This window comes from Schistocerca piceifrons, chromosome 9 (assembly GCF_021461385.2).
Source record: "Schistocerca piceifrons isolate TAMUIC-IGC-003096 chromosome 9, iqSchPice1.1, whole genome shotgun sequence".
Taxonomy (NCBI): Eukaryota; Metazoa; Arthropoda; class Insecta; order Orthoptera; family Acrididae; genus Schistocerca; species Schistocerca piceifrons.
Window position 1 is genome coordinate 25,333,124 of NC_060146.1, and position 23,495 is coordinate 25,356,618.

Here is a 23,495-nt window from a genome sequence, read left to right on the forward strand (position 1 = left end):
CCTGGTGAGCAAGATGTATCAGACAAGTGAAATACCCTCAGACTCCAAAGAAAGCAGGTGTTGACACGAAAATTACCGAACTGTCAGTTTAATAAATTATGGCTGGAAAACACTAACACGAATTCTTTACAGACGAATGGAAAAACGGGGAATATAAGTTTGGATTCTCTAGAAATGTTGGAACACGTGAGGCGATACTGACCCTCTGAATTATCTTAGAAGATAGATTAACAAAAGCAAACCTACTTTTCTAGCAACTGTAGACTTAAAGAAAGCTTTTGACAATGTTGACTGGAATACTCTCTTTCAAATTATGAAGGTGGCAGGGGAAAAATACAGGGAAAGAAAGGCTATTTACAATTTGTACAGAAACCAGATGGCAGTTGTAAGAGTCGAGGGACATGAAAGGAAAGCAGTGGTTGGGAAGGGAGTGAGACAGAGTTGTAGCCTATCCACAGTGTTATTCAATCTGTATATTGGGTAGGGAGTAAAGAAAATAAAAGAAAAATTTGGAGTAGGAATTAAAATCCATGGACAAGAAGTAAAAGCTTTGTGGTTTGCTGAAGACATCGTAATTCTGTCAGAGAAAGCAAAGCACCTGAAAGAGTAGTTGAACGGAATGGACAGTGTCTTGAAAGGAAGCTATAAAATGAACATCAACAAAAGCAAAACGAGGATAATGGAACATAGTCGAATAAAATCAGGTGAGGGAATTAGATTAGGAAATGAGACATTGGAAGAAGTAGATGAGTTTTGCTATTTAGGGAGTAAAATAACTGATGATGGTCGAAGTAGAGAGGACATAAAATGTAGACTGACAATGGCAAGGAAAGCGTTTCTGAAGAATAGAAATCACTTAATATCGAGTATAGATTTAAGTGTTAGGAATGCTTTTCTGAAAGTAATTGTATGGAGTGTAGTCACATATAGAAGTGAAACATTGACGATAAATAATTTAGACAAGAAGAGAATAGAAGCTTTCGAAATGTGATGCTACAGGATAGTACTGATGATTAGATGGGTAGATCACGCAACTGCTGAGGAGGTACTAAATATAACCGAGGAGTAGAGGAATTTGTGGCATAACTAGACTAAAAGAAGGGATCGTTTGGTAGGACATGTTCTGAGGCATCAAGGTATCACCAAGCTAGTGTTGGAGGGCAGCAGCGTGGAGGGTAAAAATAGTAGAAGGAGACCAAGAGATGAATACACTAAGCAGATTCAGAAGGATGTAGGTGGCAGTAGGTACTGGGAGATGAAGAAGCTTGCACAGGATAGAGTAGCATGGAGAGCTGCATCAAACCAGTCTCTGAACTGTAGACCACAATGAAAACATTTGTGTAGCAGTTCTTTATGACTGTAAACATGGGGAGAAAGTGTTAGCGCAGATGTAAGTACGGATTTGACAGCCATTTCATGAGTTTTAGAGGCAACACATAGTCAATACAACTTTAAATATTTTGCTATGAGAAGGTATAAACCGGACGCCTGATAATTATCTTGAACTATCAGGAACTGATTTTTAAATAGAGTTTCGTGGCCTCTGTTTGGTACGTATTAGGTGTTGATTTCTTTAACTCTTCTTTGGACGATCTAGATGATACCTGCTGTGGCATAGTGTGGGGGCATCGAGCAGATGAGAGGAGGTAGGTGGATTGAACTGATAACAATATTAAGAGAACTAAATCCTGCTCCAAGAAAATGCATCAAATCGCCCTGAAGAATAAGCCCAAGAATAAAATAAAGGAATTAATATAGGAGTTGATATGAGAATGAAATATGAGAATATGAGAATTTAAAGCGTTTGTGGGGCCTGAAAATACGATACACAGAAATATTGTATAATAAATATATGACACTTATTGTGAAACTCAATTATAACTTTACAGTTAATATAATACCCTTGTATCCCGTATTTTGGCAAGGAACATTTGTGTAGTAACCTTCTACAGAGACGGGTAGGTGAAGGAAAAATAAAATAAATAAAAGAATCAGGTTTTGAGGCAGGACGTAGAATGTGAGAAATTGTGCGATAGCTACTGTGCTTGCAGGTGGGCTGAGATTATTGCGTGTAAAGTGGCACCTAAGTGACGTCAAAAAACTGACTGTCGTTTTCTCAGAAAGTGTCCAGTATGAACAGACAAGTTGAGACAGTTTTCCGCTTATTGTAGCTCCTATTCCACATAGCGAAACATCTGGGAAATCCAGTTATGGCACTTGCCGTGTTATCCTAATGAGTCCAGCTATCTACAAAGTGTGGCAACCCAGTAGGCAGCGGCGGTTCCTGAAGGACGTCTTATCCGCTGTGGTATTCTACACTGACGCACTTGATCTAGCAGCAGATAGCACCTCGTCTGCCGTCGCTTGCGACAGAAATCTTGGCAGTCTGTATGCCTTTGGACGCCGCACGCACCTGACACCTCCAGGACCCACTTCCTGGTGTCTGGCAGCGTCTGCTGAGTAGGAAGTGCACTCCCTCGCCCTTTGTCGAAGGCGGTAATCACCGCTCACTACTTTGGAGAGTATAAAATTGTTTGCTGTTGTTGAGTGGTGCTACATATAAGAAATCTTTGATTTTCATGTCGCGCTCGATAGTAACAGATGCAGACGACCCACTTTTGTATGATGAGATTTGTGCTACACCATGGCCGGCCACGGCGTGCCGAACTTCACGTGGGCCAGGCGCGCAGGCCCCTCCCGTGAACCAAGCGTCAGCCTGTCTCGGCTTTGCTCCTTCATTCCCGGATGTACCGAGTATGGCGTGACACGTCTTTTAATACTGTGGTGTTGCGTTCTTCGGTCGGCACAACTTCATTCACTTCGGCAGAATAGTGGTATCTGGTCTGTTCGTTCGTGGTATGAAGGACATTTACAGGCCCATTGGTAGTTTACACAAAAAATGCAATCTACAGATCTATCACCACAAGCCCTTAAAAATAAATGGGAAAGGCAGAAAAGAGGGATGAGAATTCTCAATATATATCATGCAGTCACATAAGTGGTGGGTATTGAAAATTTGCTCTAAAACAATATTACAATACTGTGCAGACAGATCTTAAAAGTTTAACTGAAAATGTAAGAGACAAAAATTACAACAATCGTCAGACGAGATTCATTGTCCCGTACGTCACGAAGCACGTTATGCTAAATTTATTGTTATCCAACACATGAAGAACCTGATGGTGTCAGTAATAACATTTCTGAAGTCACAAACATTATTTCACCCTCAGTTCAACAATTTTCCGTGGAACTGAATTAGGAGTATGGAGACGTTATACCTTTCTGCAAAGTATGTTACTTAAGTCAAGAGGCATGCCAGGACCATTTATCGATTTGAAACTCGCTACTGATGAATTAATGAAGGAAAAAGGAATGCAAGAACGAAAATCAGAACTTCCAGAATGGATTTCAGACCTCGCATTTTAAGTGGATTTGACTGCACACTGCCCTATGCCTCACCGCGAGGTCCAATAATTCATTGTGGGTTCAAAAAATTACAAGGTTAGCTTCCTAAACGTTTTGAGAAACCATTAATTTTACCTCTGTTTCAGATATCGCTTGCCATTTCAATTGAAAGTGGTCCTGCGCATGGGCATACATAACTAGTTGGGTTGCAAGATAGTTCCTGTTTTAATCACAAATCCTTTCACGTTAAAACTATCCAGGACATCTACATTATTTTCCTCAGGTAGCATTCCCACGTATTCATAATGATGTTGCAAAAGTTCTACAATATTTCGATTAATGAATGTGGGTGAAAGACATTTTTGAATTATGAAACTAAATAAGACAAAATTATGTGGCAGCCTCAATGCAACATACTGTGAAATTTCCTGCACAGATCTACATTTCGACAGCTTGTGGTGGTGGTGGTTAGTGTTTAACGTCCCGTCAACAACGAGGTCATTAGAGACGGAGCGCAAGCTGGGGTTAGGGAAGGATTGGGAAGGAAATCGTCCGTGCCCTTTCAAAGGAACCATCCCGGGATTTGCCTGAAACGATTTAGGGAAATCACGGAAAACCTAAATCAGGATGGCAGGAGACGGGATTGAACCATCGTCCTCCGGAATGCGAGTCCAGTGTGCTAACCACTGCGCCACCTCGCTCGGTCGACAGCTTGTACTAGATAAAAATTGTATTACGTCTTCAGTGCGCCAAAATAAGTAATACTGAAAATTTATTATGGTTGTGGTCTATATTGTTGCAAAAAGTGAAATATAAAACCAATTCGTATACATTGCGACTGCAGTACCATTTAGTTGAGGCACGTTGACAGTTTCCCCCTCATTCCCTTCCTCGTGGTCAGACAGTGTGGAGTGGTGGTGGGGGAAGTGTGCAGCAATGCTGAGTGCAGTGGCACTCACAGTAGTGCATGGCTCTTGAACTGAATTCCAGGCCACCCCTGCTTTACACTAATGTTCAAGACACAAGTGTGGCTCAAAATCAGTTTCATGATTTGTGCTCCAATCAGAATATTTACTTATTTAAAGTAATTGTTAATCATTTATATCTCGTTTTTTTATTTCATGCAATTATTTCGCCAAGACCTCTTATGTTTTCGTCAAGCCACAGTATGTAGCTGTGATGTAATGAATTTTACTGTCATTGTTTGCATTCTTATGGAAATTATATGCGATAAACTGTGTGAATACATTGCAATGTATGCTCTTTAGCAAATCAGGGACAGTGTTCATTTTGAGGTCCATGTATGGAGAGAACTTAAGCTGATCGAAAGTTAATATTTACGATAATGAATTAGAATTAAATGAACAAAGTTTCCCATTTTGTAAGTTATCAAGACTAGCTGGTGGAGCTAGCGTCCACAGGAGTGTCTCAAAATGGCTCTGAGTACTATGGGACTTAACAGCTGTGGTCATCAGTCCCCTAGAACTTAGAACTGCTTAAACCTAGCTAACCTAAGGACAGCACACACATCCATGCCCGAAGCAGGATTCGAACCTGCGACCGTAGCAGTCCCGCGGTTCCGGACTGAGCGCACAGGAGTGTCTAATTGATATTACACAGACTCAGTGCAGAGGAACTGTATTCGCTACATAACTATTCCCCTGACATATGACTCCTATATGATGAAATAGTCTGATTCGCTTCGTTGACACTAAAGCTGAAGTTCTTCAGAAACCTTTGTACGGTGAAGAAGTTTGTTATTGACAAAACATACATCTATGATGATTAACACAGCTTACTGGATCAACCTTGTGGAAAGACTTTATGTGTAAAAGATTTTTCAGATTTTGTTAAGGAATTTCTTCCAAAAATTTTCAACTCTATTAAATAAAACAGAAAATAGAAAACTATAGGACATTGGTCTGCACTCGGATTAGAACTGAGAGCTCACTCCAGCTTCAAATTACATGTCATGTGTGGAACCAGTTTTTTTTTCTCAGAGATGTTACCTCTTTTATTTTTTCTCCCTCACTTTCCTTATTCTAAAGGAACCTTGAATGAAAAGATCTATTTGCCACGGCCTCTCTGGCGCTAAAAACAAGAATATTGCACCACTTCAGGCACTGTCCCTACGCCTTTTCCAACAGTTTTGTCTATCACTGAGCTAGTGGGACCCTCATGGGAGGTGCTCTCTCTGATCGCAATTTTAGCTGTTGAGCTACATAACACAACGTGAGAGAAGGAAAGATTTGTTACCTATGTTAAGTACAGAATTCCTGGAGTCCAAAAATAAAATTTCCATTCTCAGTGCCTCATCTTACATGAGGAATATGTAGCGTAATTCATCGATTATGTTAATAATCCTAATCGAGGTGAGACAGAGATGTACAGGGGTGTCTCAAACAGAGAGCATCACACAGTACTCTGACAGCTACAATCCCAAGAGTTGCATCTCACCTTTTGGCAATATCAATGTGTAGTTTTTTTTTGGGAGGAGGGGGGAATGAGGATTCTTTATTTATGTCAATACACAGTCAAATCTCCAACAAGTTTTACATTTTCACATACACCAGATCCTTTACACCATACAGAAGTAGTTTCATCTTGATTTGAAATTACTACTGGGCCCAAGGAGAAAAATAAATTGAAGATGAAAGGTATTGGTTCCCATGCAGTCCTTTATGTTCGTTGTGTTTTTTGTACGTGATATTTTGAATTTTGCACTTTTTAATAATGTTAAATTTGCTGCAGAATCCTTGAAAATTGAAATTAGTACTAGGACCATGCGGGAAAATAAAGTGAAGATGAAAGGCATTGGTTCCCATACTGCCCTTGATGGGCGATGTGTTTTTAGGGATTGTATTTTGAATCTTGAACGTTTCAATGACTATAAATTAGTTGTAGAAACCTTAAACATATTCTCAGTTCGAAATTAATAAATTTTCTTTTGAGACAGAGAAACTTATGTCATTGAATCAGCACGATTTTAGAAAGCATCGCTCATAGAGCGCGAAAGATGGATGAAGGACAACAGACAGATTCCGCATTTCTAGATTTCTGGAAAGCTTTTGACACAGTGCCCCATTGCAGCTTGTTAAAGAAGCTATGAGAATATGGAATAGGTTCACAATGTGTGGTTCAAAGACTTTTTAAGTTATAGAATACGCTATGTTCTCCTCCACGACGAGTATTCATCAGATAAAAGGGTATTGCCAAGAGTGCCCCGGAGAAATGTGGGAGGACCACTATTATTCTCTATATACATAAACTACTTGGCACACGCTGTAGTTGTTTGTTAATGATGCTGTGGTGTAAGGTGTCAAAGTCGAGTGACTGTAGGAGGATACAAGATTTGTAGTTGCTGTGATGATTGAGAGCTAGCTCTAAATGTAGGAAAGTGTAAGTTAATGCGGATGACTCGGAAAACCAAACGCATAATGTTCAGATACAGCATTACTAGTGCCCTGGCTGACACAGTCACATCGTTTAAATATCTGAGCGAAACGCACGAAAGCGACATGAAATGGACACAGCATGTGAGGACTGTGGTAGGAAAGGCGAGTGGTCGACTTCGGTTAATTGGGAGAATTCTAGTGTTGGTCGGTGGGTTGGTTGATTGTGGGGAGGAAATCAAAGAGCGAGGTCATCAGTCCCATCGAATTAGGAAAAGACGGGGAGGGAAATTGGGTGTGCCCTTTCAAAGGAACCATCCCGGCATTTGCCTGAAGTGACTTAGGGAAATCACAGAAAATCTAAATCAGGATGCCCGGATACGGGTTTGAACCGTCGTCCTCCCGAGTGCGAGTCCAGTGTGCTAACCACTGCACCACCTCGTTCGGTGACAATTCTAAGAAAGTATTATTCATCTGTAAAGGAGACCGCAGATAGAATGCTAGTGCGATCTATTCCTGAGCGTTGGAGGGAAGGTGCCGATCTTTTCGATGAAAATTATTGACAAAATTTCCATAACCGACATTTGAAGCTGACAGCAGAACTATTCTGTTGCCTATAAGATTCATTGCACGTAACGATTATGCATTGCACGTAAGGACTATAAGATACGATAAATTAGGGTTCACTCAGAGGCATATAGACAGTCGCTTTTCCATCGTTCTGTTTGCTAGTGGATCAGGAAAGCAAATGACTAGTTGTGGTGTAGGGTACCCACCATCACGCGCCGTAAGGTGGATTGTGGAAAGTCGATGAAGGTGCGTAGACAGAAAGTGGAAAGGGAATGGGAAGTAAATTTAGCGGAACAATTCAGGACCACATGCACATTCACAGGGTTTCAAATATTTGGAACGATGTTGCGAGGTTTTAGCTCTGCCAGCGGCAGCTACATACCAAAATACTTGTGGTCGTCTCATAAGGTCTCTCATTGTGTGACGGGAGGCGCCAGGGCGTTTGGTTTTTATGTAGCGTCATCTATTGACGCTTTATAACGTCATGTTTTCGACTACTAGCAGTAATGGACAGCCTGGGTGGCTGACTAGTGAGATAAGGATATCACGTAGAACAAAGCGGGAATTATATCAAAACGTTAGAAGTAGTCGCAATCAAGCTACAGTAGCCCATTACAAACAGTTTTGTAAGGTGCTTAAAAATGTTACTAGGAAGGCAAAGAGTATGTGGTATGCAAATAGAATACATAATTCACAGGATAAAATTAAAACCATATTGTCAGTTGTGAATGAAGTGTCTCGTCAGCAGCACAAGGTCGACAATATAAAGTCAGTTCGCAGGAAAAATATTTCTGTTACTGATAAATCAGATATCTGTACAGTATTTAACAATCATTTTCTGAGCATTGCTGGTGAATTAAATAAAAATTTAATTTCAACAGGAAATCATATAACTTTCTTGGCAAATGCCTTTCCGAGATTGATGTCTGAAATACTTCTTTGTGATACAGACAAGAGGGAGATTGAGTCAATAATTAAATCACTGAAGACTAAGGACTCTCATGGTTATGATGGAGTGTCAAGCAGAATATTAAAGTACTGTGCTGCGCATGTTAGCCCTGTATTTAGCCATATTTGTAATTTTTCCTTTAGGAATGGTCAGTTTCCTGGGCGATTAAAGTACTCAGTAGTAAAGCTACTTTATAAAAAGGAAGAAAGGAATAATTTTAGACTTAATTCTATGCATTCAGTGTTTGCAAAAGTTATTGAAAAGGGTGAGTATGTAAGGATAATTGACCATTCTCCATCATACGATTTGCTATCAAATGTACAGTTCGGCTTTAGAAGTCGTTTAACAACTGAAGATGCTATATTTTCTTTTGTCTGTGAGGTACTGGATCGGCTAAACAAAAAGTTTCGAACGCTTGGCGTATTTTTTGATTTAACTAAGACATTTGATTGTGTTTATAACAAAATATTGCTCCATAAGTTGGACCATTACGGAATATGAGGAGTAGCTCACAATTGATTCACCTCTTACTTTAGCAACAGGCAGCAAAAGTCATTATTCACAAAGTTGATAAGGGCTGTGATGTGGGATCTGAGTGGGGTACTGTCAAGTGAGGGGTGTTCCAGGGATCAGTGTTGGGGCCACTCCTGTTTCTTATTTATATAAATGATATGCCCTCTTCTATTACGGGTAACTCTAAAATGTTTCTGTTTGCTGATGACACTAGCTTTGTAGTAAAGGATGTTGTGTGCAACATTGACTCGGTTTCAAACAATGCAGTACATGACCGCAGCTTAGCCTGTTTCTACATAGGTTGCAGAAGGTGGTAGATATAGCTTTCTCCAACTTCCAATCAGTTCCAAAATAAATTGGAACCATCGCATACTTAAAGGTACAGAGATAGCAGCAGTTGCAAAGGGCCTACCTAAAAACAAGTTGAAATTTCACTGTAGCAGATAAGTTCGAGAAAGGTGACTCGGTTGGAAATATGTATTTGAATGGAAAGACTGTATTCCAAATCCCAGACAGCATTTCTAGTGGATAGCGTAACACTAGAGATCTGAAAAGCCTGTCTACATTTCTTATAACCTCAATCAGCACAGCCTCTACTACTGTTTGTTATCCTTCTCAATCGACCTTCGCCTGTAACCCAGTGGATATATCGCAGAACTTCTGACATGGCATCGAGACAGAATGCATTAGAAATACTGGAGAAATATCTTGCAATGGCAGCATGTGGAACTTGCAAATACCAGTTTCATACCGCACTCTTTAGCCGAATCACTTTCTAAATTTGGTAATTTTATTATAAGTTGTATCGTCGGTGATTGGTCTTATAATATACACTCCTGGAAATTGAAATAAGAACACCGTGAATTCATTGTCCCAGGAAGGGGAAACTTTATTGACACATTCCTGGGGTCAGATACATCACATGATCACACTGACAGAACCACAGGCACATAGACACAAGCAACAGAGCATGCACAATGTCGGCACTAGTCCAGTGTATATCCACCTTTCGCAGCAGTGCAGGCTGCTATTCTCCCATGGAGACGATCGTAGAGATGCTGGATGTAGTCCTGTGGAACGGCTTGCCATGCCATTTCCACCTGGCGCCTCAGTTGGACCAGCGTTCGTGCTGGACGAGCAGACCGCGTGAGACGACGCTTCATCCAGTCCCAAACATGCTCAATGGGGGACAGATCCGGAGATCTTGCTGGCCAGGGTAGTTGACTTACACCTTCTAGAGCACGTTGGGTGGCACGGGATACATGCGGACGTGCATTGTCCTGTTGGAACAGCAAGTTCCCTTGCCGGTCTAGGAATGGTAGAACGATGGGTTCGATGACGGTTTGGATGTACCGTGCACTATTCAGTGTCCCCTCGACGATCACCAGTGGTGTACGGCCAGCGTAGGAGATCGCTCCCCACACCATGATGCCGGGTGTTGGCCCTGTGTGCCTCGGTCGTATGCAGTCCTGATTGTGGCGCTCACCTGCACGGCGCCAAACACGCATACGACCATCATTGGCACCAAGGCAGAAGCGACTCTCATCGCTGAGGACAACACGTCTCCATTCGTCCCTCCATTCACGCCTGTCGCGACACCACTGGAGGCGGGCTGCACGACGTTGGGGCGTGAGCGGAAGACGGCCTAACGGTGTGCGGGACCGTAGCCCAGCTTCATGGAGACGGTTGCGAATGGTCCTCGCCGATACCCCAGGAGCAACAGTGTCCCTAATTTGCTGGGAAGTGGCGGTGCGGTCCCCTACGGCACTGCGTAGGATCCTACGATCCTGGCGTGCATCCGTGCGTCGCTGCGGTCCGGTCCCAGGTCGACGGGCACGTGCACCTTCCGCCGACCACTGGCGACAACATCGATGTACTGTGGAGACCTGACGCCCCACGTGTTGAGCAATTCGGCGGTACGTCCACCCGGCCTCCCGCATGCCCACTATACGCCCTCGCTCAAAGTCCGTCAACTGCACATACGGTTCACGTCCACGCTGTCGCGGCATGCTACCAGTGTTAAAGACTGCGATGGAGCTCGTATGCCTCGGCAAACTGGCTGACACTGACGGCGGCGGTGCACAAATGCTGCGCAGCTAGCGCCATTCGACGGCCAACACCGCGGTTCCTGGTGTGTCCGCTGTGCCGTGCGTGTGATCATTGCTTGTACAGCCCTCTCGCAGTGTCCGGAGCAAGTATGGTGGGTCTGACACACCGGTGTCAACGTGTTCTTTTTTCCATTTCCAGGAGTGTACATTCCGGCAATCACCGTCTATACTCACTGTAGCGGTATTTCTCTGGAAAAACTACTTCATTTGAAGGTAATGCCATACCTCGATTTATAAAACCATTATAGCTTTTAACATGGATACAGGGTTGCCCCTGAAGAACCAAGACTGCTTGTGACAGTAATGTGGTCATTCTGACTGTGTTTCTTTAACATAAAGCGGATTTTAAGAAGATTCAGCCTCTCTTTCTAAGACACAGTGGTACCACTCACAAGAAAAACTCATGAGACACGTCCACCCATCACTGATTTTCACACTGGCAGCATCAGTAATTTGTTGAGTAAATTTGATAAGAGCCAGTCAGAATGCTCTATTCATTCACAAGATATCCTTCGTGCTGAGGCATAGGAGCCCCTCCATAGCAGGGAGAACGTTTGTGTTTCAGAGATGTTTGTTGAAAGCAGGACTTAATGATTTCTAGGAATGGTAACATGGGATGGATGGGGTGACAAGTTAGGACCATCAGGAGGAATGCATTCAGTGTTTTTATCGGCTATTTTCGTTAACAGGTTCTGTTAGGACTTCCATGCAGACAGGCTGAGACATCATGAAAGCTCTTACAAAACTATTTCTGTGACACTTTAAAATTTCCAAGAGGCCAACTTGGCTCTCCTTTACATAGCCATGTGATGTCAGTATAACATTCAGTACCTTTTAGATGCCCCTGCGATGGTGAGTTGCTACACTAACATTTTGCAGCACTGCGTCAGCCATGCTAGGCATGAAAACGCATGCATGGCTAGACGCAGCTCACATGTCCCATTAGGAATGATAGGAACAACTCACCCTGTGCTATTCTGGGAAGCATTGGAACAGATTTCTACAGTGTGACCTGTGACATCAGTATCCACAGGTAGGGAGGTACTGCACCGCATGGGTAAATGCACATGTGGCACAGAGGTGCCTCACGTATGGGAATGGTGTGAGTGTGCCCCTGGTTTGCATGCCCTGAAGTCCTGTAGGGGGCAGTTTGCTGATACATTGCTGTTGACCGCAGTTTGAGAGCATTTTTCCACATGCAATGAGTGTTCGTGCACTGCATTATTTTTGGCTGTTTAAGCATTGTGAGCATGTTTGCATAGCGTTACGCATGCATTCTCTTTTGATGATTTATGAGTTGTTTTGGTGTCTGTTACATTATTTTGTGAACAGGTGTGCACGCCGTGCAATGCATGATTTCATTAGTTGATGATTAGCGGGCGTGTTTGTAGAGCCTTTTACAGGCATTATTTTGACAACTTAAGAGTTGTTGCGTATCTCCACACCTTTGTGCTGCATTATTTCGGTGATTTACGAGTAGTTTGCAGTTCTGTAGACTGTTCAGTGCATTATTTCGATAATTTATGAGTTGTTTGACTGTCTGTACATCAGTGTACTGCGTTATTTAGATAATAGACGAGTAGTTTGCAGTTCTGTAGGCTGTGTATTGTGACCCATGCACGTCAAAGCGAGTGTTTTGTAGCAGTAAAATAAACCACATGAAATCGATCGCTAAATAAATTGTTTCAAAATAAATAAAGTACATTCCTTCCTCTCTCCAGCAGCCCAGAAAACATTGAGTCCTTATCCCACAATTTTTCCGACTGCAATCTTGGATTACATCACAGGAGAGACAACGGTGCTCTCTGGTGGCGGTACTGTGTACTACAACTCCAGACCTCACAGTGAACACACTGGATGGAGCTACTGCCTCATATTGTTTGAATAAACACTGCATACAAAATAAAGACTTAAGTCCATCCTATCCAGTAGCCCAGCACAGGCTGAGTCCTTTCCCCACCAATCCCTAGGAAGAGGTGGCGGTAGGATGATTTAGATTAGTGGAGGTAGGCCAATTGACCTGTTTTCCCACCAAAATTTGAACTTCTCTCCATGATGTTATTGCTACATTGCTATATCTATCGCCGTCATCTTGGATCCGATATCTTGAATAATTTTGGCAGCAATTCAGAGTTGAGTCTCGTCCTTGCTGACCTACTGCTTCCGTGGCCATGAAGTTCATGATCACTGGACAGTTCGAGAAGTCCGCCACCATCCCATCTGTGATACCCCCATAGGAACCAAGTCAACCTGTAGTCATGCCGTTGACAGCTCCGTTCAGAAAGAAAGCACCTGTATACTAGCGATATGATAACCTAGCCCAGAAGTATAGAAGTTCTGATTCCAAACGCTACAGTGCGTTTAAAATTAGTTGCGACTTGTGATGTTTGGCCCATCAGAGGTAACGCGATACTGTTGCCTGGGTAACACCAACAGTGAGCCAGCTTTCCCTATTGCGCCGCTAGCGGTTCGATTGGTAAAGCACCCCTGTTATCACGACGCAGATAAACAGTAACACGTGGAGTCGCGCATTAGATGGATGAAGTTCGTCAACTCTCGTTTTAAAGTAGCAGTTTTTGGCCTTGAAGTGTTCTATGCTCTTCAGGTTTTGTGTTCGAGTGTTTCATGTTAGCGCTGAATTAATAATAACAATGTATCATCTCTGAATACGAGATTCAAAATAAAAGTGGTCGTCCAGGAACACGCTCACCAGCTAAGAAAATGCTGCAAAATATTCCTCCGAATACGACAGATGTAATGAAGCCATAAGACTCAGATGAGGTAGACCAAGCTCCAACAATGCACTGGAGGAAAGTGGATATTTTGCTTTGTGTACCAAGAAATGTTCCACTGAATAAAGTTGAACCCAGAGAGCATAAGACGGAGTTAACGGAACTTGTAGTGCCGTACAGGCGAAAAACACCAGGCTACCAAGCCGATGGACTACTGTAGCTAAAGCGAAAGAGCACTTTTAAATCAGGCTTCCTGTATATCTGATTCAGATAAATCCGAGTGGGAATAAATGTGCAGTGGTAAAAGTAACGTGGCAAAAAACGAGAAGAAGTTTATGCTCAGTGAGGCTGAAATGCTAACAAAAAAAGCGTTTGCAAATGTTACACCACAGGACTACCTTCGAGTTGCCAGCCATACCAATAAGGTGGTTGCTAGGACATGGAATCATGAAGCACTGATGAGTTTCGAGTAATACGTAGCTTCTCTTATTGCCAAGTTAAAGTCGGCTTCTCTTGCCAAATCGATGAAAATGTTACGAAAGAAGTGGATTTCGCTTCATATCATTACAATTTCGTCTGGACTATATATAAATGTTATGAATGTAACAGAATGTCTATGATTTCGTTCGATGTCTATTAATCATGCAATATAAAACTGATGGTACCAGTCGCTTTCATTGCATAACACGCCATCACCGATGTGTGTGTGCGTGTGTTTGTTTGTAGGATAGAATAGGGGAGGATCAGATTTCTGGCCAGACAATTGCGATTTTCAGCTCTCAAACACTGATTTTGCTACTGGATTACAGTGTGTCAGAACCATAAAAGGACAGTGAAAATATACATCAACGAAGCGAATCTCAATCAGTGAATAATTTACATCTCACGTAAGAACCTCTCTAAAGTATCGTTACTCTCTGATTTGGAAAGCATCATGACATCAGACGTTTTCTTGTTGTACCTCCATATCTGACCCACTGTCTACCTCGTTCATTCTTGCTAAACTTCTAACTCTTGCCCTGCTAAACTTCGGCATGACATATGCAATCGCTGGAATTTAAACACACCTAATGTGTGAATGAGGAATTAATCAACCTACAATAAAATTTCTCAAGTCTCCTGCACACCTAATGATTGGATTCCCGTCATTGTCCGACACACATAGTAGACAAAAAATAAATAAACCCCTGTTGAAAAGTATAATGATGATTCTTCAGCTGGACATCAATGGACACATACAACCTCACTTCTGTGAAAGGAATACATAAATGGTGATGTGCAAACAATTTACAATTTCGTTATTACCTTAGTGAGTTTAATGATTTCTTAGATACCAAATGCAAGTTCTCCTCTAAATTAGAACTGTCACGGAACTGACTGCAGTGCCACAAGATAGCACTCAACGAATTCTTCGTAGTAGTCGCCAAAATTCAAGGGCATGTGGGATGTGTTTGACTAGAAGAATGTGAAGTGACCATGCTGATCCGGCGTAATTAGTTGCTGACCACTAAAAAAATCAATATGGAATTCGTCATCTATGAAATTAAACAAGAACCAGAATTAATTCCATTTGTCATTATCAAACTTTACAATAAAGCATGTGACAAAAACTGACAAGTCAAAACTAATACGTTTGTAAATATGTTTGGGGGATCTGTGGTCTGATTCTAATAAATTTGTATCAGTACAATGCAATTATAATTGTGAAGGTGTGCTATCATTGCCAGAGTGTTAGTATCAAAAGGCAGATAACTCTACAGAAGAATATAGGCTTGCAGTTGTGGCCAGAATTGAAGCAATACTGATCGTAAAATCTGCAAGAAAGTCTTCTAAATGAAGAAGTCAGTAAAAATGATTTGGCTGTCCCTGTGGCTCATGCTCGGTGTCCCTACAACTTGCCATCTTAATCTGAAGGTGACAGTGACTATAGGCATTTGTCACGCCTGCGACTAACAAGGAGAGATCCCCAGTGGTCGCAACAGCTACTTGGAACCATCTATACGGCAATGTTGGTTAAGATCCCAGGTATCACACGCGCCAGCCATTCACCCAGGTGGGCCCTCTTTTGCGACTAATTGGAGAAAGAGGAGTGCCACAACTTTACCTGGCCCTCAGTAATGTTGAAACACGTGTAATGTGTAATTTGGTTGTGTAGCGTAATGAGAAGGGCTTCAAATGTAAAAAATCGTGAGTTTGGTTATCATCAGGTGCTTGAATTTTATTATTCTTAAGTCTTTACTTAAATGACTTTAATTCTCACTTATAATCAGTTAACTGGTTTAAATGTTATTTATTTATTTATGTTTCTTTGTTACGTCGTTTTAACCACAACTCTTTCAGATTTTTTTATGTATTTCTTTGTCCATTCGGAATTTTTGAGAGTGGGAATGTAATTGTAACTATCTATTATAATATTTAAATATTTAAAAATTCCGATCTATCAGTTAAGAAACAAAAGATTAAATAATCCATTTGTATTGACTGTGAAATGGTAGCAAAAATGTATGTTTTGTTACAAGCAGCGAATTGTTTTGGTTGGTAATCGTTATACAAACATTTAAAACATACCATGCATTCCTGCTGCATTATGGACAAAATAATGCAGATGAAGATTTAAAGAAAAGAACGAAATATAAGTAAAATGAAATTCAAGCAAAATGAGAAGTAGAAAGAATGAAAGCATTAACACAACCAAAAGATAGTATGATTAACAGAAAGAAATTAATATGCATAGTTAATACACAAAGTCAATTAAAATCACATGACCAAAAATTTCAAGCAGAAAAAGAATGACATGAAGAAATATGAGAGCAAATGAAGAAGTTGATAGGATGATTAAAATGAAGTAACAAAGAAACAGAAATAAAAAACTACATTTAAATGAATTAATCGAACAAAATTAATGATCAAATTCTTTTTGATAAAGGTTTAAAAACAAAAAATCTTAAACCACTTGACAAGTTTCGAGACAACGACCTACTGCATGCAAAGTCCTTACCCTATCCATTATGCTACACAACCAGTCAGTTCCATACTATCTATTTAACGCTGTTAATTGTCACTCAAAACAACAACAATTTTCTTCGATTACTCGCAAACGAAGACCCACCATGGGGAATCGTTGTAAGTTGTGATACCTGGGATCTCATCCTGCATCAACACATAGATCTTTCAAAAAGTCTGTCCCACTGCTGGGGACCTCTCCTTGCAAGTTCAGCTCATTAGAAAACTTGTTCAGGTCCCCAGCCCATATGCTCAGAGACACCTCACTGCTCAGTGGATGACGTGCAGAGAAGGACCTCAGTGGAGAAGCGTGGCAGAGAAGAGCCCGGCGGCGAAGAAATCTGCCAGAGAAGTTATTTTGGTTCATCTGCTCACAAAAAGGAAGACTAGTATTTTTACGTTTTCTTTCACCATGTCATTTCAGTTGTGACTAGTGTTCTGAGTGCTAACCAGCAAAAAGATGCCTTAAAAGAACCTGGTCCTCTCCTGGATTCTGATTTCAGGCAGTTAACCAGTATCGCGCTCCCTAACATTTGGTTCTGAAGAACTATGTCCAGCACTGTCTGACTTTTCTATGACCAATGAGGCAAGTCCCCGTCAGCGCAGTCAAGTTTCTGTCTATTAAATTCATTGCTCTGCTCCTGTAGAAAAACTGATCCAGCTCATACATATGTACGTCCGCTTTCTTTATTCTGTCAGCAAAATCCTCTATACCTTCCACTTGCCTCTTTGTAATATCACTCAAATGTTCCTGACAGAAACTTGCACTCTTCTACTTTCTGAACCTCTACAGAAGTCTCCATTTTATATGTTCAAACGTGTCCCCCTTTCTCAGTGTTTCCGTGTATCTACAAAAAGTTTTTGCCTCTCTTCCTAGACCTAATTTTGCTACCTGCAACAACTGCTCAAACACCAAGTCTCTGCGACATTGTCAGGTTCTCCACGAACAACATCACATCCGCAAAAGGTACTGACTAGGCTAGTGGCAGATGGATCTGTTAGATGGTTCAGTGTCTGGAACAACTGTATTTCCTCATGTTTCGCTACAAGCTTATTCCATAATTCTGTGTTATCTGGTCTACCCTGTGTTACTTCATCAATCAGTACTTTAGCTGTCTTCTGGACAGTAACATCCTGTATCTCATTTCAACACCTTTACTGCTCATTCACACACAATACAAATACACACCAGTTGCCAGACTGAAGAACGAGTAACCCAGAATCCCTGTACTGCCTCACAACATAACCAAAACTATGTCGCATGAAACAAGTTACAGGTACAGATTCAGCGCACAATGCAGAATGCTCAAGTACCGAGTGATCAAAAAGTCAGTATAAATTTGAAAACTTAATAAACCACTGAATAATGTAGATAGAGAGGTAAAAATTGACACACATGCTTGGAATGACATGGAGTTTTATTAGAACAAAAAAAAAAAGAAACAAAGTTCACTAAATATCCGACAGATGGCAGTGGACAGCAAAACGTCAGTGACTGTGCATGACAATCGTGTATAAAAGGAGCTGTAATGAGAGAGAGAATCAGATGCGCCAGCAGTCGCAGCATGTTGACGTTACCTGAAAAGGCGCTTTTAGTGAAGCTGTATTATCAGACGCCCAGACCTTAGTTTGTGCGATTATTGGCTTTGTGGCTACCTGAAGTCGCAAGTGAATTGTGATCGTCTGATATCTCTAGGGATGCTGAAAGACAACATCCGACGCCAATGCCTCACCATTACTCCGGACATGCTTTACAGTGCTGTTCACAACATTATTCCTCGACTACAGCTATTGTTGAGGAATGATAGTGGACGTATTGAGCATTACCTTGTAAAGAACATCATCTTTGCTTTGTCTTACTTTGTTATGCTAATTATTGCTATTCTAATCAGATGAAGCGCCATCTGTCGGACATGTTTTGAACTTTTGTATTTTTTTGATTCTAATAAACCCCATGTCATTCCAAGTAAGTGTGTCAATTTGTACCTCTCTATCTACATTAATTTGTGATTTATTCAGTTTTCAAATTTATACTGACTTTTTGATCACCCGGTATTTATACTGTAAACATCTAGCAGTCCCAGGTTCTGCTCCCTCTTGTTGCCCCAAAACTCAGACACATCAGCCAGTTCCTCTGGCGTATCCAAAGTAACCTCTACGCTTTGGTGACACTCTATTCTAGATCCATGTGTATCACACATATCGAAAATAACCAACAGTTTCTCCACTCACCCCGCTCTGTTAGCATTGTAGGTTGAGGTCCACTCTGCGTGCTGCGTGGATGACGCAAGTTCTGATACCTACTGAAGATGATGCCACAACTTCTGAGGCAATTTATAGCCGACTCTGAGAGTGGCAGGATGGCCATATTGTCAGGTTGTCAAACAACGCACAGCTGAGGTTGGATGAATACATAGAAACGGCTGTCAAAACCAATAAATTACTCTCTATTTGTACATCAGCACTGTGTCGAAATGGGGACGTGATCACTCTGTCTCCCCAGAAAAAAGGGCTGGCAGCAAGGCAGGTACTTGCTAGTGATCGGACAGCTGACTACAATGCGTGCTCGTGTCCTGTTTTGCTGACGATTGCTGTAAGCACCTGGCTTGTGCACCTGTGTCGTAAGCCACAGCACTGGCGTCAGTTGAATGTGGAAACAGCCAGGAATCTTGCAGATGTAGCCAACTACGCGATTAACGACCGCAGACGGGTGGACAATCGTTCATCAAGCAGGTGTGTCGAGCACGTTGTCGAAAGCCATCTGTTGCGCCTGGGCTGTGCCCTGTTGCCTCTGCTCTGCAATCTGGTTGCTGCTGAAGTGAGCCAGGAAGGTTTCTCTGCAGTGTGGCACCAAGTCTGAAGTGTGGACTTAGTGCAGGAAGTTGGTACCAACATGGAGACTCGAACCTCAAGCTGCTGTTGGTGGCTGTGAATGATTCTGCTACAAATTTGACAGCGATTTGTTCCAGATACCAGCTCACCTGTTAGGGCAGTTCACCATTTCTAGACACGTATTCGGCAATATCACTGAAACCCTGATGTTCGGGATACCCTTTCGCCTGTGCCATGCATCACCCCCGTTGTCAGGTTATAGCGATCAGGCCTTGTCCATCTAGTAATAAACCACCAACCCAAATGACAACACGCTGTGTTCACTAGCTACTGGTGGCTAATACAGTATTCCACTGTAGCTTCACACGTAATCTGCCCTTAAAATGCTTGCGGCTGTACAATGGTGAGAGTGATAGCTAACAAAGGGCTATCGCTAGGCTTCTAGTTGACTCCTCCTCTGGTAGTGAAGACCAAGGAGAGAATGGTCGATGGTGGGGGAGAGGTCTTCCCACTAGTGACAGCTTGGCTTCTTACTGACTTTCTGGAGTGCATTTTAAGCAGGCACTCACTGGTTAGGTTTCGTGTCGTCTCGTCTCAACTACTCCAGATGTTGAAGATTGGTCATCCTTCTACAAGGTTAGCACACGAATGGCACTGAAAAATATTGAGATGACTGTCCCGCCTCTGGTGACAAATTTGGCTTCATGTGCTCACACACAGCCCTCTGAAGGCCCACAGACAGACATGTTTCTGTTTACCAGCGACTGATGGCAGCCAGCGCAGCAGACTGTCAGCTCCACTGTAGCTGAAGACTTAGGCTACCACACTTCCGACGTAAGTGTTTGAGGGGTACATGGATTGGATGGAAAGTAGTGGCAAAACCGCCATAAAATAAAGGACGTGTATCACATGCCATGGGCACTGTGTGTTTCTGATAGCAAACGATCTGTACAAATAGCGCAGTGAGCGGCGACGGCTGTGTTTGAGTCAGTTTCTGTACATACTGTCTGAAACTGCGGAAGGGCAGTTCGAGCGCCCTAGCAGCATATTTAGGAAAGACAAACAAAGTGCATGGATATAGACTGAAATGGCACATAGTCAGAGCACAACAGCCTCATGACACAGCGTCCCATCATGCATGATGCTACATGGCGAACAACATGCACTAGCTCCTGCATACATGGAAGTGGAAAATACTGGAACATCAACCGAATTCACCCGATAGCAGTCTGTGCGATTACGAGCTGTCCGCCAAAATGAAGGAATGTCTTCTTGGCACGTGCCATAGGGCAGTCCTTGCAAGAAGTCGGCAGAGGTGGACTTGCTGACAGTGTGTGACGCCTTCCATCGGTGTGGGGAAGGTGATCGAGATGCGGGGCACTTACACTGATGGCTTGGAGTATTTGGAACGTCTGTCAGCAACGTCTGGTATGGATCATAACTGTGTTGCCACGATTTTTATCCAACCCATGCACTTTTGTACACGAATATAGAAAGCTCTAAAACAAACTGCTGGCAGTTACTATTCCATCATGATGAGTACAGCAAGCAAGAAATACCTGAAGTGTGCTTCATACTTATATGTATATAAGCATCTGAAGACAGCTGCTGTAGGTAGGTACATTAACACCATTTACAATCTACACGTATGTGAAGATTATACAATGGGTCACTCATTCAGGAACATACTTGAGTGATGGTTGTTTTCTAGAAGGAAGAACGTCCACCAGCCAGTGTATTTGTCGTTCCACAGTAGTGCTTTTCTCAGTGGCTGGGATCTTTAACATACAGTGAGGTGACCAAAGTCATCAGAAATTAGATATGCCGTGTCGACACTCCTTATGACCGGCGCAGTGCAATAACTCGGCGTGGCATGGGCACAACAAGTGGTTGGAAGTCCCCTGCAGAGGTACTGGTCGATGCTGCTTCACAGCCGATCTTAATTGGGAAAGTGTTGCTGGAGCAGGATGTTGTGTACGAGGTCACCTCTCGATTATTACCCAAAAATACTGGATGGGATTCATGTCGGGCAATGTTGTTGTTGTTGTCGTTGTGGTCTTCAGTCCTGAGACTGGTTTGATGCAGCTCTCCATGCTACTCTATCCTGTGCAAGCTTCTTCATCTCCCAGTACCTACTGCAACCTACATCCTTCTGAATCTGCTTAGTGTATTCATCTCTTGGTCTCCCCCTATGATTTTTACCCTCCACGCTGCCCTCCAATACTAAATTGGTGATCCCTTGATGCCTCAGAACATGTCCTACCAACCGATCCCTTCTTCTGGTCAAGTTGTGCCACAAACTTCTCTTCTCCCCAATCCTATTCAATACTTCCTCATTAGTTATGTGATCTACCCATCTAATCTTCAGCATTCTTCTGTAGCACCACATTTCAAAAGCTTCTATTCTCTTCTTGTCCAAACTATTTACCGTCCATGTTTCACTTCCATACATGGCTACACTCCATACAAATACTTTCAGAAATAACTTCCTGACACTTAAATCTATACTCGATGTTAACAAATTTCTCTTCTTCAGAAACGATTTCCTTGCCATTGCCAGTCTACATTTTATATCCTCTCTACTTCGTCCATCATCAGTTATTTTGCTCCCCAAATAGCAAAACTCCCTTACTACTTTAAGTGTCTCATTTCCTAATCTAATACCCTCAGCATCACCCGACTTAACTCGACTACATTCCATTATCCTCGTTTTGCTTTTGTTGATGTTCATCTTATATCCTCCCTTCAAGACACCATCCATTCTGTTCAACTGCTCTTCCAAGTCCTTTGCTGTCTCTGCCAGAATTACAATGTCATCGGCGAACCTCAAAGTTTTTATTTCTTCTCCATGGATTTTAATACATACTCCAAATTTTTCTTTTGTTTCCTTTACTGCTTGCTCAATATAGAGATTGAATAACATCGGGGAGAGGCTACAACCCTGTCTTACTCCCTTCCCAACCACTGCTTCCCTTTCATGTCCCTCAACTCTTATAACTGCCATCTGGTTTCTGTACAAGTTGTAAATAGCCTTTCGCTCCCTGTATTTTACCCCTGCCACCTTTAGAATTTGAGAGAGAGTATTCCAGTCAACATTGTCAAAAGCTTTCTCTAAGTCTACAAATGCTAGAAACGTAGGTTTGCCTTTCCTTAATCTTTCTTCTAAGATAAGTCGTGAGGTCAGTATTGCCTCACGTGTTCCAGTATTTCTACGGAATCCAAACTGATCTTCCCCGAGGTTGGCTTCTACTAGTTTTTCCATTCGTCTGTAAAGAATTCGTGTTAGTACTTTGCAGCTGTGGCTTATTAAACTGATAGTTCGGTAATTTTCACATCTGTCAACACCTGCTTTCTTTGGGATTGGAATTATTATATTCTTCTTGAAGTCTGAGGGTATTTCGCCTGTTTCATACATCTTGCTCACCAGATGGTAGAGTTTTGTCAGGACTGGCTCTCCCAAGGCCGTCAGTAGTTCCAATGGAATGTTGTCTACTCCGGGGGCCTTGTTTCGACTCAGGTCCTTCAGTGCTCTGTCAAACTCTTCACGCAGTATCGTATCTCCGATTTTATCTTCATCTACATCCTCTTCCATTTCCATAATATTGTCCTCAAGTGCATCGCCCTTGTATAGACCCTCTATATACTCCTTCCACCTTTCTGCTTTCCCTTCTTTGCTTAGAACTGGGTTTCCATCTGAGCTCTTGATGTTCATACATGTGGTTCTCTTATCTCCAAAGGTCTCTTTAATTTTCCTGTAGGCAGTGTCTATCTTACCCCTAGTGAGATAAGCCACTACATCCTTACATTTGTCCACTAGCCATCCCTGCTTAGCCATTTTGCACTTCCTGTCGATCTCATTTTTGAGACGTTTGTATTCCTTTTTGCCTGCTTCATTTACTGCATTTTTATATTTTCTCCTTTCATCAATTAAATTCAATATTTCTTCTGTTACCCAAGGATTTCTACTAACCCTCTTCTTTTTACCTACTTG

General features: G+C 42.1%; 1 protein-coding gene and 1 non-coding gene across 2 annotated transcripts in view; both read right to left on the bottom strand.

The window, feature by feature from the left end:
- Positions 1-23,495, bottom strand: part of LOC124717365 (serine protease 1-like) — a 219,399-nt gene that overhangs the window by 186,519 nt on the left and 9,385 nt on the right. The window lies entirely within an intron of this gene.
- Positions 4,034-4,106, bottom strand: Trnaa-cgc. Its single transcript has one exon. It is a non-coding gene; the product is annotated as a tRNA-Ala (tRNA).